Genomic DNA, 22,271 nt, shown 5'->3' with positions numbered 1-22,271 from the left:
ATAAAAACTGACACAAAGCTATCTATCAACATTCACACATAAAATTGCATTAATGCTTTATTAATGATTTACCCTAGATTATTTAATTTAACAATCTTAATGCAGAAAGTATTGAAATTATTTGGTTAAGTGTTTAGTTTAGCACATCATGTGGTGTCCCACAGGGTTCTATTTTAGGGTCTATAAAATTGATGTTTAATTATGACAGTAGTGAAGAAAGTGAAGATCTGTGTGCTTACATCCAGGGTCTATGGGCTTAATATTGCATATTTAATACACTAAACATTATAAATACTATTCATATTGTTGCTGTCACACAGACATCCTGAAAATCCATTTTTGTGCTTGTTCACTTTTTGACATATGAGTGAATTTGGCAGTTGTTTTTTACATCAAAATTCCATGGTAAGTAGACCAATAGAAGATAAGATAAGATAAGATTAGTCCCACAGTGGGGAAATTCACAGTGCCACAACAGCAAAGGGACAGCGAGACACCCAGATGCAAAATGTAGATAAATGACCAATATATACACAATATAAATAATAGAAGTAAAAATGCTGCAATATTACATGTAATAAAGTATTTACAATGACTTCTGTTAAAAAGTAAGAAGGTTTTTTCCCCTCTCCGGTAAAGTTGCCTGAGACTACGGCAAGACTGAGACTTTGTAGAAGAGCAGAGACTGGGACACATCTAGTCAAAGTCAAGGCAGAGACTGGCTGACTAGAAGAACATTACATAAATAATAGCAAATTGATTGCTTTTACACTGATCAGCCATAACATTAGGACCACCTGCCTAATATTGAGTCGTCCCTCCTTTACTACCATAACAGAACTGACCCTTTGAGACCTCTGAAGGTGTCATGTGGTGTCAGAGCCTTTAAGGTCCTGTAAGTTGTGAGGTGGGGCCTCCATGAATCGCATCAGTGAGCTTTAGGTGCCCTTGACCCTGTCGCTGGATCACAGGTGGTTCCTTTCTTGGACTGACCTACCAAGGCCTCACAAGAGCTGCCTGATGTTTTGGTCTTTTGGAGATGGTCTGCCAGCCATGACAGTTTGGTTCTTGTCAAAGTGTCTCAGATTTTTCCTGCTTTTAACAACACATCACCTACAAGAACTGACTGTTCACTTGCTGACTAATTTATCCACCTGTTGACAGATGCCACTATAGATGGAGATAATCAATGTTTCTCATTTTGCTGGGTCTTTTTTTAAAATGGACATGTCCGCTGACAATCAAATGGAAATTGGGCTGTGGAGCTGTGGAACTGTGTTGTCTGGAGTGATGGAGCACCTTCCAATTCCTTTCGAATTTTTTTAGTGGCACAACTGATCATCCAACATCAGTACCTTACCTCACTGATGCTCTCATGAGACTGAATGCAATCCAGTCCATTAGTGTTCCAACATCTGGTGTAAAGCCTTCCCAGAAGAGTTAAGGATGTTACTGCAGTAAAGGAGGACAGAGTCCCCTGGGTTTTGAAGAAATGCTGACAGGTGTCAACAATCTTCTGTGGAACTTGCTGGTCTACATGTTGCTTTTTAATAGAGAAGATTGCACAGAAGGTTGTTGGCCCAGACGAACAGATGTGTTGAGACAAAGCCGAGTCTAAATGACACTGAGATTGACAAAAGGCTAAGACCACTCATCCATGGTCCAGAGAACGGTCTTGAGTACTTCAGCACTGCTGGCCACCTCTTGTTAGCCCCTGGCACCACTGTTGCTGTGTGGCCTACTGGCCTTAATGAACAGGCTCTCCACACTGATCCCCGCTGGGTCTTTTATTAAAACGAGTAGAGGTGTCCGACTCCACCATCAAGTGGGAATTAGGCTGTGGAGCAGTGGAACTGTGTTCTCTGGAGTGATGGAGCTCCATCCAATATCTTTGGAAGGAATCTGGAATGAACTTATGATCCAAAATCAGTACCTGAAGTCACTGGTGCTCTCATGAAGCTGAATGCAATTGAATCCTCACATTGGTGTTTCAATATCTGGTGTAAAGCCTTCCCAGAAGAGGAGAGGCTGCTACTGCAGCAAAGGAGGACAAAGTACTCTGGATGCTGGATGAACAGATGTCAACAAACCTCCGTGGAATTTGCTGGTCCACATGTTGCGTCCAACAGAGACCATAAAAGCAGCTGTATAGTAGGTTGTTGTCCAATGGAGCAGATGTGTTGAGAAGAGGCTGAGTCTAACTGAAGGCTCAGAAGACTCACATCCATGGTCCAGAGAATGGTCTTGAGTACTTCAGCACTGCTGGCCACCTCTCATTAGCCCTTGGCTCTGCTGTTGCTGTGTGGCCTATGGGTCTAAATGAACAGGCTCTCTACACTGATCCTCGCTGGGTCTTTCATTAAAACGAGGAGAGGTGTCCGACTCCACTTTCTAGTGGGAATTGTTGGGGGGGGGGGTGTTTTGTTGTTGTTGTGTGTGTTTTTTTTAACAAGTTCTGTGTATTTTAATTTTTAATGAGCTGAGAGCCTGGAGGGAAGAAATGAATTAATACAATAAGGAACAAGTGCCCTTCAGAGGACTGTGTGCATGTCCGTGTGTATGAGAGAGAGAGAGAGAGTGAGAGAGAGAGTAGGCCTAATACAGTTTTTATTTAGGCTGGCAGTAAAGATGATTTAGGTTGATGTGGCGCGGCGAGACTGTGTTATTCTGTCATCCTCCATATTCCCCTCGTCAAAGGAGCTGAGTGTACACTCGTCTAACCCACGCCCACGCAGCGCCAGGGACACACTCAGACTAGTAAAAGCAGGACGAAGTGTGTCGACCTCATTAATGTTGCATGGCAGCGAGGCACTGTGCTGAGCTGCTTAATTAAAAGTGATGTTGAGTAATTTGGCCACAGCGATGGCGCTGTGATCATGACCGCCTTTATGATGGAGACATTGAGAGAGAGAGAGAGAGAGAGAGATACGGTGGTTAACACTTATACACTACATGTCCAGAAGTATCTAGACCTCCTAATTAATGAATTCAGCCGCCTTAACATGTCCCCGTTCTGATCACGCAGCTTGTACAGTCTCTACAGAATAGCACTGCTAATAGAATGGGACCCTCGGGTGTCTTGCCCTATGCTGAGTCTCGGTTAGAGGGGTATAAAGCCTCCCTGCAAATACATTATCCATTGAGTAATGGAGTGCCTTACAATAGTTGAAATGCCAGAAATAATCACCTGACCATACTGATGTTCTTGTGAGGCTGAATGCAATCATATTCTCACAACAATGTTCCAACATAACAGTGTAATAGTGTAAAGCCTCCCTGGAGAAGTGTTGACTATTTCCACAGTAAATGGAGACACAGTACCCTAAATTCCATTAGAAATCCTGGATGTCTGCAAACGTCTATGAAGCATGTTGGTCCACACATTGCTTTTAATTGACATCACAGAAACAACTGTAAAGAAGCCTAGTGTCCATGGGAACAGCTGTAAAGGAAGCTAGTATCCATAGAAACAGCTGTAAAGAAGGCTGGTGTCCCACGGAAACAGCTGTAAAACCCTGGTGTCCGTAGAAATATATGTAAAGAACTCTTCATAGTAAAAGGTATTCTATAAAGAGCTATAAAGAAAACTGGTGTGCAGAGAAAAACAAATCCGGTGTCCAACAGCTGTAAAGAAGGCCAATGTCTTTAGAAACAGTTGGTGCTCATAGAAACATCTGTAAAAAAAACAGTGTCTTTAGAAACAGCTGTACAGAACATTTTAGTTGATAGAAACAGCTGTAAAGGAAGCTGGTGTCCATAAAAACAGCTGTATAGAAGACTGGTGTCTATAGAAACAGCTGCAAAGAAAACTGGTGTCCATAGAAAGAGCTGTAAAGAAGGTTGTTGTTCAGACAAACAGCTGTAAAGAAGGTTGTTGTCCATAGAAACGGCTGCAAACAAGGCTGGTGTCCATAGAAACAGCTGCAGAGAAGACTGGTGTCCATAGAAACGGCTGCAAACAAGGCTGGTATCCATAGAAACAGCTGCAAACAAGGCTGGTGTCCATAGAAACAGCTATGAAGAAAGCTGGTGTGCAGAGAAAGCTAGCAAAAATCTGGTGTCCATAGAAACAGCTGTAAAGAAGCTTGTTGACCATAGAAATGGCTACAAAGAAAGCCAGTGTCATTATAAACAGCTGTAAAGGAAACTGGTCTTATTTTAAACAGCTGTAAAGGAAACTGGTGTTCTTATAAACAGCTGTAAAGGAAACTGGTCTTATTATAAACAACTGTAAAGGAAACTGATGTTCTTATAAACAGCTGTAAAGGAAACTGGTCTTATTATAAACAGCTGTAAAGGAAACTTATGTTATTATAAACAGCTGTAAAGGAAACTGATGTTATTATAAACAGCTGTAAAGGAAACTGATGTTCTTATAAACAGCTGTAAAGGAAACTGGTCTTATTTTAAACAGCTGTAAAGGAAACTGGTGTTCTTATAAACAGCTGTAAAAGAAACTGGTCTTGTTATAAACAGCTGTAAAGGAAACTGATGTTCTTATAAACAGCTGTAAAAGAAACTGATGTTCTTATAAACAGCTGTAAAAGAAACTGGTGTTATTATAAACAACTGTAAAGGAAACTGGTCTTGTTATAAACAGCTGTAAAGGAAACTGATGTTCTTATAAACAGCTGTAAAGGAAACTGATGTTCTTATAAACAGCTGTAAAAGAAACTGGTATTATAAACAACTGTAAAGGAAACTGGTCTTATTATAAACAGCTGTAAAGGAAACTGGTGTTATTATAAACAGCTGTAAAGGAAACTGATGTTCTTATAAACAGCTGTAAAGGAAACTGATGTTATTATAAACAGCTGTAAAGGAAACTGATGTTATTATAAACAGCTGTAAAGAAAACTGATGTTCTTAGAAACAACTGTAAAGGAAACTGGTCTTATTTAAAACAGCTGTAAAGATAACTGATGTTCTTAGAAACAACTGTAAAGGAAACTGGTCTTATTTAAAACAGCTGTAAAGATAACTGATGTTTTTATAAACAGCTGTAAAGAAAGCTACTGTCATTAGAAACCTCTCACTTCAACCATCAAGAGCAAACCAGATGAAGCAGAGGTTGGAATAAGACAGGCTCCTCCAGAATCCTCTCTACCCATGTTCTAGTCTCCTGCAGCTGATGTTCTGTATCTCATTCTACCTTTAGACATTTTAAATAGTAAAAACTAAAGAAAACTTTTTCCTCCAAAGAAGCTGTTGTCTGAAACGGAGGGCAGCTGCATTGTTCATCTCAGAAGGCAGCATTGTGATGAAGGTACCTACAACTGAGAGGAACTTGGAAGACAGCAATAAATCACAACATTGCCAGGATACCGATCTGCTGTCAGCTGCTAACTAATTCAAATGATTAGACATAAAGAGCCAAACCTCGGCTACTGCCCTGACGATTTCTCCTCACAAATAAAATATTAAGGGAAAATAATCATAAATAACACACATTTAAACAGACCATGTGCCATGTCGCTTTTTCTGAGCCAGCGCTAACCTAGAGCATCATGGGTTATGTAAGGCTGTAAAGGATACATCCATGCTGCCTTCACAAGTCGATAAGATGAAGGTACTTTCATTTGTTTTATTCTTTTTGTTTGTCAATCTTTGTTCTCTCTTTTGCTCCCAGTTTGGAACTGACAATTAACCCACCAGTTCGACACTGGAAGGGTAAGGACTTAACACACGTCTCTTCTGATGCATGCAAAGCCAGACTCCGCCTCTTTTTGAACTGCTGCTGATGCGGCATTGCCGGGCATTCAAAACGCTCGAAGGAAAGCTCCACCGCTCGAGCTAACAGACACCTGTGCTGATCAACATCACTTAAGAGTGATGAGGGAAGAGGGTGCCATCTACCCACCTGGAGAGAGTGTGGCCAATTGTGCTCTCTCAGACTCCGGCTGCCGATGGCAAAGCATGGCTCGGGATTTGAACTTGCTGGCCATAGTGGCAGCACATTAGACCGCTGAGCCACTCAGAGTGCAGCAGTTAGCATTTTATACCAACATCGGATTCGGATTGACTTGGTAGGCAGCATGTATTAAGTTTCAGACACTACATTAATTAGCTTTTTAGAGATATTTCTTTAGTTGTATGTGTTTATATAACCGCTGTCTCTCAAGACTGTTCAAATGAAGATCTACTCTCCATATGTTTCAATATATTAAAGACAGTGGCTTTCACTGGGTGTTCTAATTTTTCGCCTGACTGTGGTTTTCAGTTCTCAGAGACCATTAGGTTTTCTCTGAATGCCTAAAAAAGGCTCTGTGGGCTTCCTTTTCTACAGTCTACATGTTATTGTTTAATACATATAGTAGCCTCAGTGAGAACTACTGTAAAAACTGCCATTTCTGCAGCTCAGTGCTGAATGCTCTTAATGGCTCTTCAGAACAACATGGCCTTAACCAAGGATAGCATAGACAGTAAGCAGCTTAAACACACACACAAACACTCACACACACAGTGGTAAAGTCGGGTACAGCCACCAATTACAACAGAGTCAACCATGATGGTGACTGGCTGTCCATGTCTCCGTGTCCAGTGGCACCTGAGGTCCTAAAAGACCTGTAACAGACAGTATTAGAACCATAGTTCAGGTCCAACTCACTGAATCTACACTACATCACTGCCACAGTACTGCAGTTATGATGGTGTGTGTGTGTGTGCGTGTGTGTATGCAGATACAACGAGAGGTAGAGGCAGACTGAGAGAGAAAGTAAAATAGAGATAGAGAGAGAGTGTGTACCCCAGTTGAAGTAACACTACTGACAAATCCAGCTCAAGACCTGCTGGTTTCAGATGGTCTAAGCTGGTCTTTGATGGTCAAGATGGTTGAAAACATGCCCTATTGCTGGAAAGCTAGCTGCTTAACCAGCTCTTGACCAGTACAGTGTATGCTGCATTCGCTTTTGGTCATGCTGGTCAACCAGCTTAGTGGTGCTGGTCATGCATGGCCATCAGGCATTATCAAGCTTGGTCATATTTGGTGTCTAGCTCACTCAGGTTGACCATACTGGTAGACCAGCTTGACCATCAAACAGAAACACACCCTGCGCTGGTCAAGAGCTAAGCTGGTGAGTCTGATTAACCAGCTTGAGCAAGTTATGATGTATTAGACATAGTAGAGACAATGGCTGATTAGAAAAACAGAGGAAAATTGAGAAAGAGATGGAGGGAAAGAAAGGTGGGGTGAGAGAGAATGGAGATGAAAGAGAGAGAGAGAGAGAGGGAGAGAAAGAGAGAGAGAGAGGGGGGGATAATGGAGAGGAGGTGAGAGAGTCAAAGAGATAGAAAAAAGGAGGGGATAATTGAGGCAGAGTGAGAAAGAGAAGAGGAAGATGAAGAGAAAGAGAGAAAGTTAAAATAGGAAAAATGAGAGAGCGACACAGAGAGAAAGCAGAAAGAGGAAGGAGAGGGAGTGGGAGAGCCGGTCAGATAGCTAATGCTAGTTAAAATGAGAGAGCAGGAGAAAGGAGAGGATGAGGAAATTGGAGGGTAGGAAGCAGAAAAAGGTCGGGAGAGAGTGTGTGTGAGAGAGAGAGGGGTGTAGGAATTGTGGCTGCATTGATTCTGTCTACTCTATAATAATTTTCTTCCCGGGGTTTAAATCAGGGTGATTGTTCGCCTGTATATTTTATGAAGGTCACGCGGCCCCATCAGAGCGGCTCCACTGTTTGAGCTGCTGATGGCGGCACGTGTGTGTGTGTGTGTGTGCTGGTGTTTCCCAGGACTGCCCCAGTTCCCCCAGACCCACCGAAACGCCTGCAGAACTGCAGCCCCATAAAACGAGAGGAGTTAAATCCTAAACCCTTTAAATCCGCAGAGTGACGCGGAAGTGATTTTCTGTTAAAACTCGGAGAGATTAGCTCACCTTACGGAGAGATCCTCTCTCATAAAAGAGTGAAAAGAGGGAAAACACACATTGTCATTCAGTTCCAGGCCTGGCTGTGCTCGGCAGCTCATGCTGAAACGCACAGATGCCTCCACAATGAGAAGTCAAAGGATGGAGATTTCGTAAACAAATTTAATATTCATGTGTGTGAGATGAGACACATTTACACTCAGCTGGCAGAAAATACACAGTTTAATTGAGAAATTTCAGCATAGTGGAAATCCCCCTTTCCCTATAACTCCACTCACTGGCCACTTTATTAGAAACACCAGCCTTCTATTTCCACTCACTGGCCACTTTATTAGAAACAACTACCTTCTGCTTCCACTTACTGGCCACTTTATTAGAAACACCTACCGTCCACTTTCACTCACTGGCCACTTTATTAGAAACACCAACCTTGTGCTTTCACATGCTGGCCACTTTATTAGAAACACCTACAATCTACTTCCACTCACTGGCCACTTTATTAGAAACACCTACCGTCCACTTTCACTCACTGGCCACTTTATTAGAAACACCTACAATCTACTTCCACTCACTGGCCACTTTATTAGAAACACCAACCTTGTGCTTTCACATGCTGGCCACTTTATTAGAAACATCTACCCTCTACTTCTATACACTGGCCACTTTATTAGAAACACCAACCTTGTGCTTTCACTCACTGACCACTTTATTAGAAACACCTACCTTGTGCTTTCACTTACTGGCCATTTTATTAGAAACATCTACTTTCTGTTTCCACATGCTGGCTACTTTATTAGAAACACCTACCGTCCACTTTCACTCACTGGCCACTTTATTAGAAATGCCTACCCTCTACTTCCATATATTGGTCACTTTATTAGAAACACCTACTCTCTACTTCCATACACTGGCTACTTTATTAGAAACACCTACCGTCCACTTTCACTCACTGGCCACTTTATTAGAAACATCTACTTTCTACTTCCATATATTGGTCACTTTATTAGAAACACCTACAATCTACTTCCACTCACTGGCCACTTTATTAGAAATACATACCTTGTGCTTTCACATGCTGGCCACTTTATTACAAACATCTACCCTCTACTTCTATACACTGGCCACTTTATTAGAAACACCTGCTGTCCACTTCCACTCACTGGCCACTTTATTAGAAACATCTACTTTCTGCTTCCACATGCTGGTCACTTTATTAGAAACACCTACAATCTACTTCCACTCATTGGTCACTTTATTAGAAACATCTACTTTCTACTTTCACTCACTGGCCACTTTATTAGAAACACCTGCTGTCCACTTCCACTCACTGGCCACTTTATTAGAAACACCTAACTTCTACATCCATTCAGTAGCCACTTTATTAGAAACGACTTGGACTTTTACTCACTGGCCACTTTATTAGAAACACCTACAAACTACTTCCACATGCTGGCCACTTTATTAGAAACACCTACCCTCTACTTCCATACACTGGCCACTTTATTAGAAACACCTACTGTTCACTTACACTCACTTATGCTTTCACTCACTGGCCACTTTATTGGAAACATCTACATTGTCATTCTACTCAGGGTACACTATATGGCCTGTGGACACTTCTTCAATTCCGTGAACTGCAGCCCTCACCAGACATTTCAGTACTGGTTAGATCTAGCGCTGGTGGCCTCTGGATTCTGAGGTGTTCTCCATAGGTCTATGCTGAATACGTGAAGAACAGGAAGTGCTAGAGTGCAGACGTGTTTGCAGTGAAGTAGGGTTTTGCTCTGTGAGTAATACTGGAACATTCAGCGCTCAGCAAATGCACTGCGGGCAGTTCTGTAATATCCGATGACACAGCTGACCATGAGAAACCCTTAATTTCACTGGTTTTACATCCACAAGCTAATTCTTGACTACGAGTTCAGAAATGCGAGCTCATGTCCCACGAGCCTCCTGCTGCATTTCTCTCTCCGAGACTTTAGACCCACATTTAAAAAGTACCAGTGTGAAATATTCACAACGCTCCGAGCTGGACACCCTGCGAACAAATGGAGGGTTCGCGTTAAATCTGTCACTCTCTCCACTCTGAACGTGAACTCACCCTGACAGGAAATGGCTCTGGAGATGCTGCTCAAACAGGCATTTATATCTACCAGCGTCCATCAAATCGCCTGGCATTAATAGTTAAGAGGAGACACGGCGTAGCATGAGCCGGCTAGGCCCAGATCAGTTCAGAGGGAGGTTATGGGGAGAGAGGAGAGACTGATTTCCATCCTGAAGTTCCTGAAGAGAAATACAGCAACACACTAAGAGCATCGTTATTCATGATGTAAATGCACCCAGTGGCTAATCTTCATCTGCTGCTGTCTCGCTGTGTCTTTGGGCAGGTTAGATGTTTAAAAGCCTTAAAAGGATCGAATTACAGAGCGAGTAAAGCAAGCAAGTAAACACAAAGATGAAAACATCTACTATGATTAAACCCATCACAGTCATCCTGAGTGCCTTCCCTGTGGCCTCAGCTGAATTTAATGAAGGGATGCAAGTGTTAGTTATCGGTCCTGCATGTTTTTAAAGGCTCGGCTGGCCTCGACTTTAGGAACGGGTCCAAACAGATTTAATGTACATATATATTAACAACTGACTGGTGATCAGCCAAGCATTTCACAGTGTATATATATATATATATATATATATATATATATATATATATATATATATATATATATATAATTCTGGAATTGAATAGAGTTGTAGCACTTCATAGTATTTAAAAGACGTTTATGGTACTTTAGACAAATGAATTGTACAATCTATTCTAATCTTTGATTTCCATGGAAGGTATGTATTTAAAAAATCATTTATTCTTGTTTCACTCCATGGTGATTTATAGCATGATATTGTTTTCTGAAATTTCATAGAACATGGTGGTGCGGTGTTTATAGCAGTTTTCAAGACAAGTCAAGTCAAGTGGGTTTTATTGTCATTTCAACTACATACAGAGTACACAGTGAAACGAAACAACGCTCCTCCAGGACCATGGTGCAACATAGACACAGTGCATACAAAACACAAGTGCAACACAATACAAATGCAGACAGACAAAACACCACAATACAGACCGAGAATAATAAATAATTATGGCTAGTGTGCAAATTATGCAATGTGCAATAAATATTGAGTCCAGTGAGGTAGTAAAGTTAGAAAAAAACATCAGTTCAGAAGTTGAGTTGAGTTGAGAAGTCTGATGGCTTGGGGGAAGAAGCTATTGCAGAGTCTGGTCGTGTTGGACCGGATGCTGCGGTACCTTCTTCCTGATGGCAGGAGGGAGAACAGTCTGTGTGAAGGGTGGGTGGAGTCATCCACAATGCTGGTTGCTTTGCGGATGCAGCGGGCAGTGTAAATGTCCATGACGGAGGGGAGAGAGACTCCGATGATCCTCTCAGCTGTCCTTTTATGGGGCAACATAATTTTTCATTGATTTTGTAACAGAATTGATGGATTTTTTTGTATTTTATAAAATGAAATAGCACTTCATAGGATTTAAAATTTCACTGAATTTGATAATATAGAATTCCATAAAAATGAATTACACTTGCTTTTATAGAATTCTTTAAAATATATTTTACAGACATTGCACTTCTTAAGACTGTATATAATTTATAGAACATTATATAATTTCATAATATAGTACTAAAAATAGTATTTCATAGTACATGATAGTATTTTATAGAATTTTATAAGAAAATTTTGTTTTTATAGATTAAAAAAAATATATTAGTATTGTAAAGGTTTTCATAGCAATAGTATTACATACATCCCAGTAAGTAAGTGCAGGGTGCAGAGTGTGTGTGTGTGTGTGTGTGTGTGTGTGTGAGGTATGATGAGACCGGTGAGATAGCTTTTTTGTGACTGGACTGATACACTGTACTACTGACTGTTCATCAGCCTAATGGCATGGGGGTAGAAGCTGTCTCGGAACCAGCTGGTTCTGGTCTTCATGCTTCTGTACCTCCTGCCGCTGGGAAGCTGTGGCAATGGCTTGGGTGGGAGTCCCTAATAAGTCTTTTATAAAATTGCTCATATTTTCATTAAACAACAAATTTCATGTTTTTTAATAGAAATTACAGCATTTTTAAATGTCTTTTCTAGAATTTCTTGTACTCTGAAAACATGTCATCACATTTCATATATTCTACTGCATTTCATAGTATTCATGGAATTTCATAACACTTCAAAGTTTTCATGATGTTCAAAGCATTGATTACCCAACTGAGAGACCTTCATTATCTACAGCCTTTATTATTTTAAGTCAGATATTGAACGTATTCACAGCCTGGTAGAAACCTGAAATCCTCTCAGCTTTCCCTTTATTCTGTTCTCCAGATTCAGAATGGCCTTCCCCCAGACAGTCAACCATTTGTGCATGCAGCCAATACATCAATCTCAGGAGCGTCAGGCATTGTTGGACGTCTCCTTTGATTTCTACAGTCTGAGTTTGCTCATGTGAACACACCAAGCTCATCAGTGGAGCTAAAGAAAGTGAATGACAAGAAAATCATATAAAAAAACAAAGCTTGTGATGGTTATTATGAGGATAATATACAGAGTAAGGAAATATAAGAACTAGAATATGACTGAGCTCTGACAGACTGTCAGACTCAGACTCTGTGCTTCAGAACAGCTTTAATCAATGTCTTCCTCTGGACATGCTCAGAAACAGCCATACCCTGGTGCTCCTAATTGGTATAATGCTCAGTGCCTGAGGGCGACTAATTGACCAACGGAGCTGCAAGAAATCATGGCCACTGGTCATTATTTCATAGAAGGAGAAAGATGAGCACCTTGCTTTGCTTTATGCTCCAGCACCGTCAACAGAAACACCACTTTCAGTAAGCAATGATGGGTTGACTGCCTTGTCTTTGTACTTCAGCTACGAGAGACCATGCAGCACTGGGACCTTACCAAGTTAATCACAGCACAAAAATATACTATAATTAAATCCACCAATGTTCTTCTTCTTCCTAATAATAATAATAATAATAATAATACAACTTGCATGGTAAGAAGCACAAAATGCTGTGAACCTCTAAAACTGAACTTTGTAGGTGTAGGTTTCCTTACAAACACTGAAAGTCGACCAGAAGAAATTAAATGAATGAAATTCTGTGTTCCTCATGATAATATGTTGCCTGTTTCTAGCATCCAAGTCTATGGTGTTAAAGAGTTGATTGTTTATTGTGCTTCAAAGTATGATAACCACAGTTACTAAAGTCTAATCCAATACTATCATGCTGAAAACAGTATTGGGAAATGTTGCCCATTCTTTTTTTTATTTATTATCAACAGTAATAATCACCTAAAAAAATCTACCAATCAGTGTAGTTTGCTAACAGTAGACAAAGGTAGCCAAGCAACAAAGCGGTCGAAGATTATTCCACAAAAAAAAGAACAGTGGACAGACCATCCCAGAGTCCAGACCTTTATGTTAATGAATGTGTTTGGGAGGACTTGAATGGTGAGAAGCAGAAAACACTGAGAGCGAGTCTGACATCTGACAGTAGAGTTACCTGTTGGGTCGTCTGTGCTGTTTTCAGGTAAAATAGCTGTTTTGACTGGACATGAAATAAGTGAAGCGTGGTTTCTGGCTTTCACACAGTCCGGTATATTAATGTACCTGAATAATTATGGAAGAATAGTGCTGAATGATATACACTCTTCAAAATAAAGGTGCTACAAAGGGTTCTTTGAGAGACATCATAGACGAACCACTTCTGGTTCAATAAAGAACCATGTTTGTCATAGAGATGTGTGAGTGTGAAGAACCTGTAAAAGACCCCAAAAACACTACTCTTGATGTGAAGGTTCTTCATCAATTTATAGGTCTCACATCTTTAAAAAAGGTTCTTTATGGAACCAAAAGTGGTTCCTCTATGGCATCCCTCAAAGAACCTTCTGTAGCACCTCTGTTTTTTGAGAGTGTAGGTGAATATGGATCTTATTAATAATGCTATGTTATTGGGTTGTTGTCATGGTTTCCTTGTTCTGACTCAGTGGCTGTCAGTTAGACATCAGAAAGACATTAGACTTTAATTTTGGACAGATGTTTAGTAAACGTTTCTCGTTGGGCGCTGGGTTGCTGTCAGGCTCCAACGCTAGAATTTAGAACCTAACCCCATGACTAACCCCAAACTAACCATGTCTAACCACGTTAGAACTTCATATTGTGTGGACGTTGACATTAGGAAGTTAAGCAGACGTTGGTTTTTGGCCACTAAATCACAAAATGTTGGTCGGTATGACGTTGGCATGTGACATTTGAAAGACGTTGGATTTTGGGTACTTAACATCACAAATTAGTGGCGATCACTGGCGCTGGCATTAGACGCTGTCCCGACATTACATGGTCATGGTCTAGTGTTTCCTCCTGTGTCTCCTCTCAAGTCCCGCCTACTTGTTAATGTTTCTACCTGTGTTAGCTCCTCCTTCCCAGGTGTTTCTAGCCCTGCCTGGTCGATTGTGCTAATAGCTTTCTTAGTGGAGTGTACCTGTGTCTAGTCTTTTACCACTGAGTGACGATTTCCTTGCGTATGATTGGTTCTAAGTGTTTTGTTTTTCTAATCTAATTCCTCCGAAAACTCACACGTACATCCTATTACACAGCTCTGCTCATGGTAAATAACAAGCATGGGAGCAGAAAGAGAGGGAAGTTGATGTTACACAGTAATGGCTGCAGACCCGAATGTAAACAATAAAGGCTTGAATAAAGTGCTTCTAGGTTGCTATAGTGACAACTGCATAAAATAACCTCAGTAGGCTGCATCAACGTAATGCAGAGTAACAAACTCTTTTGCTTCCATAAAGGACTCTGTTTGTAATGGAGAATTTGGGAAGTGCAGACCATGCAAGAAGAGTTTTCAGGGGCTTCGAGCTGATGGGACCCAAAGCCAGACCCTCCCCCCCCCTTCCCTCTTGAGGTTGAGCATAATTTGGACCATTAGGAGGAGCAGGGGGCGGTGGTAGGGTGCGAATTGTCGTCACGAGAAGGAAAGGGGAGAGGAGCGGTTATATAGTGTGGGTAGTAATGAGGAGGAGGAGTCTCCGTGGGCTCTATTTCAGCAATATTAAGGCGAGCCGCCAACTGTGCAGCTTGATTTAGGGCGTGTCAGTGGCGTGTCTATGCTATTGTAATGACGGGTAAAATGTACTAAGTCTCTTAATTATTCATGGGTGTGTTTTGGGCGTAAACAATGCAGTGAACCAATGAATCAGCGTGTCAGTGGCTACTCCCTTTAAGAGGCGGACTGCTGTTTCAATGGTGCATCGTGCACGGTTTAGGAAGGCTTGCTGAAGCGGGGGAGTGAGCGCCTCGCCTCGAGAATAGTGTTATTTTATGTTGTATTCTGTTAATTGTTGATGTAAATGTTTGCACTATGAGCAAACACTGCTGCGCGTCCATGTGTGCGTAACAAGCGAGGGTGTACGCACACTGAGCACACGCCTGTGTTGACAATTCACTTCCAAGATAGTAATGAGCATCTGACTGGTGACGTCTGCCTAGGTTGTTTTCAGTCAGTGGAGCACCTGTGCTTAACGTTGCCAAGATATCAACATGCTAGAAATTAACTTTAACACACCTTATTGCGAGACCACCGCACCCATTAGCGTAGATATATTTACAAGCACCTTGCGAGGGGTGTATGATAGGGCCCTATGTGTGAGTGTGAAGAACCTTTGAATTGGTCAAGAACCGTTACATCAAGTGACCTTGTCAAATGGACTTTCACATTCTTTGTAGAACTGAAAGTGGTTCTTCTATGGAATCACTCAAATAACCATTTGAAGAACCTTTATTTTTAAGAGAATGCAGAGTGTAGATGTTTATCTGTATGCCAGGCTATACCTTATGTGGCTCCTTTGAGTATTTCTCAACCAAGGGGGTGGACTAGAGGTTCATTACCTTCATTTCTCTGTAGCAAGATGAACTTAATGAGGTCAAGCTGGACAGTACAAACTGTAATAATGATGAGTGTAAAATCAACAATCAACAGTAAGAACCGTGTTTTATATTACATAATTCATTCAGTTTTTAATATCAACAGTTTCATCGAATTCCTGATATCAGAAACTGAAATCTTGTCAAACATGAAATGTAATTCTAATGTAAATGTATGTAATAGCATGTAAAAGCTTAATATGTAATTGTGATTGCATAGCAACCTCCTGTGATACCATAGCAACCACCTAACATTACTGTAGCAACCACTGAGCAGCTCCCTAACAATCACCTAGCAACACCATAGCAACCACCTGTGATACCATAGCAACCACCTAACAACATTATAGCAACCACTGAGCAACTCCATAGCAACCACCTAATTACACCAAAGCAACACCTTAGCAACCACCTGTGATAACACCAGCAACACTAGCGCAACCACCTAGTAACACCAAAGCAACACTATAACAATAACTTAGCAACACTAGAACAACCACTAGCCAACTCCATTGCAACCACCTAGCAACACCAAAGCAACACCTTAGCAAACACCTGTGATACCACAGCAACACTAGAGCAACCACTAAACAACTCCATTGCAACCACCTAGCAACACCATAGCAACCACATGTGATACCATGTCAACCACCTAACAAAACCATAGCAACCATTTATGATACCATAGTAACCACCTAGCAATGCTATAGCAACCACCTAGCAACCTTAAACAACTCCATAGCAACTACCTGGCAATATCATAGCATCCACCTAGCAACTGAATCAAACCTAGTCACTGCCTGGAAGTGGGAACCCCTTAGACTGCACCATCATTCAGCCTTCAGTTAAAATATGTAATCCTATAATTACAGTCGGAAGTGGTAAAAAAAGAGAACACCCATCATCTAAGGGTTAAAATGGAATGGGCAGTTACTCAGTTTGGCTCTTCTGAAGAATAGAGCCGGGACTGGTTCTCTGTCAGTCGGCCGCCGGCTCTTTAGTCTGACAGAGCCTGCGTTCCTTGGCGTTTGCTGATCTCTGCTATTTTCCCAATCTCCCGGCAGTGAGCTGACATTGATACATGAGCGGTTGCAACGGGGCAGGATCTGGAAGACAAATGCTCAGAAATATGTATTAGTTGAGCAAAGAACCGTTTTCTGTTGTGAACAGCATTTCACTAAATAAAAGAGCACGCCAGTCAATGCTAACAGCGTTTGCACTGATTGAACGGACGTGAGACAAACTGACAGTACAAACGGTGCTGCCATGTGCACCCTGTACCTTACCACACGCCAACATACGTGCACAGTATGTGCCTTGAGCTACAGAATCGACACTGTGTGCATAAACAGAGGGTGTCTGGCCTTAATCCTGGAGACTCCGTAGTGAGGTTCAGTAAGTCAAATAGAGTGTGTACTGAGTGGAGTCTCAAAGCATGTTCATGTGGGCCTCCTGCTGAGTTTAGAGATGAGCCAAGCCCAACCCATCTGATCCACGGCATCTGAGTCTGCAGAAACATTTGAATATGAGAGCATAGAGTGTTTGATTATGATTGGATCTAAAGCTCTGTGGGGAGTAGTGTGTGTGTGTGGGGTGGGGGGCATTTCCAGGAGTGGGCTTTGGGAATGTGAAAAAATCTCATCTCATCTCATAGTCCGATGGGGTGCCCAACCCACACACACACACACACACACACACACACACACACTTTTTCTTTTTCTTTCATCCACTTTTCAAGGTGCTATGTAACCACATAACAACCACTAAACAACCATAGCAAACACCTAGCAACACCTCTGAAACACTGTCAGCAACCACCAACACTACAGCAACCAACTTGCAACACCATAGCAACTACCTAGTGTCACCACAGCAATAACCTAGCAACACAATTGCAACACCCATCTGTGATAACACAGCAACCATCTGTGATGACACAACAACCAACTAGCAACACTATAGCAACTACCTATTATACCATAGCAACCACCTGTGATACCACAGCAACCACCTAGTGACACTATAGCAACCACCGGCAACCTCAAAGCAACTCCATAGCATCCACCTAGCAACACCATAGCAACCACCTAGCAACACCTTTGCAACGCTGTAGCACCCATCTGTGATAACACAGCAACCTACTAGCAACACTATAACAACCACTTGTGATACCACAGCAACCACCTAGTGACACCATAGCAACCACCAACAACTTCTAAACAACTCCACAGCAGCCACCTAGCAACACCATGGCAACCATCTAGCAACACCTTTGCAACGCTGTAGCGCCCATCTCTGAGAACACAGCAACCATCTGTGATAACACAGCAACCTACTAGCAACACTATAACAAACACTTGTGATACCACAGCAACCACCTAGTGACACCATAGCAACCACCAACAACCTCTAGGTGTACAATTCTTTCTAATGATGGCAATAGTCAAAAGCTGATCTGCACCACGAGCACTTCAAGCTTCAGGTACGACTCGGATCGACCCGCCATTCCTCACAATTCACGGAAGACAAGCGTCCAGGCTTTTTTCTCTCCTGCATCAAAGTTGTGGAACGAGCTTCCCCTGGGAGTCCGAACAGCAGAGTTGCTCACTGTCTTCAAACCCAGACTGAAGACCCACCTCTTCTGAGAATACTTGGGCGAATAATAGAGTACTATGGTCACCTTATTGTCTTGTGTTTAGTAGAGTCTAAACTTAGAGGAATCTTTAATTTTTAGTCTATTTAAACTAGCTGAGGTTTTTCTTGAGTAAACAGTGAAGCTCTCTTGTAAGTCGCTCTGGAGAAGAGCGTCTGCTAAATGAGTTGCTTGGTGAGTGTACATATACTTAATGAAACATGAGTGTGAACATAAGACAGAAGCTGTAGCTTGGTTGAGAACTGACTATAGCTAGTTAGATAACCACTTAACCTGGCACATGCTGTTTATCCTGGTCTCTATTTATTTTACGCAAGACTTCCTCAGAGGCGACAGTGCAGCGCAGTGCTGGGCCAATACTTCAATACAGCTTCTCACTCGCTAAGCAGCCCACACACATTACGGCCCACAGAGAAATTTCAGGGCCCTCCCGATGGCCAGTTCATCCCTGGTTTCTCATGTGCGGTGGTCTTTAGAAGTCTGCAGATATAAGGAAAGCATGGTGAATTATTTCTCCCCTGTAGCCGAGGATGTACTGTCCGCTGGGAGGACTGGGAACACTCCCGGTGGGCTGCTATATGTGTGGTCCACTGAAAGAGCGAGAAACCGAAACAGTAAAGTACTCTCCTGTCCCACGTGTCCCACAGCAGTGTCTGCACTGTGTCTCCACAGTGCTACAGTGGAGAAAGCCTAGGTTCAGACATGGATGTGGAATGTGTTCAGTTCCATCAGCAGCTGATTTACCAAACCAGGTCCCGGATAACGTTTCAGTTAGAATGAGTGTATTTCCTGAAGCCAAAGGGCTTGACTTGGTTTCTGCTTCCAGATAGTTGCTAAGTTGAGTACATGGTATTCCAGGGGTTTCTATAGTGTTGCTAGGATATTGCTACAGTGTTACTAGGTGGTTACTATGGTGTTGCTAGATGTTGCTATGGTTGCTATTATATGCCAAGTGTTTGCCATAGTGTTGGTAAACGGTTGCTGTTGTATTCCACATAATTGCAGTAGTGTTGATAAGTGGTATGGTATCCTAGGTGATTTCACAGGTGGTTGCTATGGCATTTCAAAGTGATTCCTATGGTATCACATGTGGTTGCTATTGTGTTGCTTGGTGGTTGCTATGGCATTTCAAAGTGGTTCCTATGGTATCACATGTGGTTGCTATTGTGTTGCTAGGTCATTGCTATGGTGTTGCCAGGTGGTTGCCATGGTGTTGGTAAATGGTTGCTATAGTATCTCATGTGGTTGCAGTAGTGTGGATAAGTAGTGTGGATAAGTGGCTGTAGGTGGTTGCTGTTGTGTTGCTTGGTAGTTGCTATGGGGTCTCAAGGTGGTTTCTATGGTATCACAGGTGGTTGCTATAATGTTGCTAGGCCATAATGTTGCTATGGTGTAATGAAATAGGGTTGCTAAGTGGTTGCTACTGTATGCTGGGTGGTTGCCATAGTGGTAAATGGTTGCTATAGTATCCCACGTGGATGCAGTAGTGTTGATAAGTGGTTGTTATGGTATCCCAGTTGATTTTAAAGGTGGTTGCTATAATGTTGCTTGAACATCGCTATGGTGTCACTATTTGGTTGCTATGATGTTGCTAATTGGTTGTTATGGTATCCCAGTTGATTTTACAGGTGGTTGCTATAATGTTGCTATGTCATCACTACATGGTTGCCATGGTGGTTGCCATGGTGTTGCTCGGTGGTTGCTATGTGTTGATATGATTTTGCTAGGTCACTGCAATAGCGTCTCTAACCTGTTGATATGGCATAAGTGCCTGCTAGATGAGTGTGGCACTTGAGTGTGGATTGCTATGGGATTTCAGGTGGTTGCCATGATGTTTCTTAGTGATTGCTTTTGCGATGCACAGCTATAATACTAGACTGTCCTGAGGAGAGCTTTGGAGATGTTTTAATGAACACAGTGATGGAAAACCACGACTTCCTGTAGGAATGTTATTAGTGTTTACTCTGCTATTAGTGTTTTACTGAGGAAATAAACAACTACTGCCCGGATAAGGAGCTGTTCGCTCTATTTTCTCAGTATTGTAGATTAGTCACAGGCACAGTAAAAACATGGATGATTCTAAGAGAGGTTAGAAAATGTTGATATAAAATGAAATAAGGTTTATATAGAACCACAGCCCTGTTGTAAGAGGACTTCAGGCACAACAGGAAAAGTATTAAAAGCACAACGACTCTTTGAAGAAAACCACTTTCTTCATCTGTGACTGTATTAAAAACACATCCTCTTTACTTCTTATCTCAGCCTGTTTGCTTCCCTTACCGAGCAGACAGACCTGTCCTACACTGACAGACTATCAGCAGTGCTGAAAAACATTCCCTACCAAATCCATCACTTAATGCCTCACCCTCAGGTCAGTTTGGGGGAATTTACTCAACAATCCAGACCCCCACTGGAAAATCCCTCCCGCTGGAAAATCTTTTGTAGAAACTCTCAGCTTGTACTGCAAGGCATCTTTGTGGCCTCAACGTCAGCACGTGATTCTTCTGAATAGCTACGCTGTCGCATGTTTATTTTGCCAGTCATGTGATTTAGCTTAGCATATTGAAGAGGTTATTAGGAACAAAACAAAAGCAGATTTGATGGTAAAATTGTGTAGATTTCTGATGTGTCTGCAAGGCAAATTAACCGGACGAATTACACACTACACAGTTCTGTAATTCTGAACAATACTTAAGTATTGCTGCGCTACTAATAATTCACTTTAGTACAGTTTAAAATATACTAATGAAGGGAATTACAGTAAAGTACAAAAGTTGCTTCACTATTAATCACTTCTTGTTGAGTTTTGTTATACTGAAACAAACTATCACAACTTAAAATCTATTGCAGATGCTGAATAATGAATTGTAATTGCTGAAAAAATCATTGTAGTGACTCAGTAGTTCATAATAGATACTGAACAGTTTATAGTACATACAAAAAATATAGTAGATACTAAATCATTCATAGTAAATACTGAATATTTCATTGTAAATACTATTTCATATTTTTACAGCATATTTCATAGTAGATACTAAATAGTTTATAGCAGACAATATTTTAAACATTTACTGAAAATGTCCTAGTAGCTACTGAACAATTTATAGTAGATCCTGAATAATTCAAGTAGATACTCAATATTTGATGGTAGATACTATTTAATTTTTTACTGAATATTTCATAGTAGATACTGAGCAATCTATAGTAGATACTAATAAATTCATAAGACACCAAATAATTCATAGTAGATACTGAATATTTCATAGTAGATACTAAACAATTCATAGCAGAAAATATTTAAAAGTGTTACTGAATATTTCATAGTAGATACTAAACAATTCATAGAGGATACTAAATAATTCATAGCAGACACTATGTAGAAAGTTACTGAATGTTCTATAATAAGTACTTATGAAGTACTAATGAAGAGAATTACTGGAGTAAAAAGTTGATTATTGAAAAAATACTCATATCAGTAGTTCAAGTTACTTTTTGTAGGCTACAACAGAGGTGTAGAAGTCCTCGAACACACCTTCTTACCTGGTAATAAACTAAAATATTGAATCAGATATGACTGACTCACCAAAGTTTGCTGAACTAATCTGGTTTGCATTCTACCTGGAGGGGGCGCTCTACCAGGTAACATAGATGGAGGCCACATCTGCTCCATGCAGACTCTCCATCGATGTCCCACAAGGCTCAAAGCTTGGATCCCTTCTGCTCTTACCATACACCCATTCTCCTGGTGCAGTAATGTCCTCTCA

This window comes from Salminus brasiliensis, chromosome 2, assembly GCF_030463535.1.
Source record: "Salminus brasiliensis chromosome 2, fSalBra1.hap2, whole genome shotgun sequence".
Classification (NCBI taxonomy): domain Eukaryota; kingdom Metazoa; phylum Chordata; class Actinopteri; order Characiformes; family Bryconidae; genus Salminus; species Salminus brasiliensis.
This window is presented reverse-complemented; position numbering follows the sequence as displayed.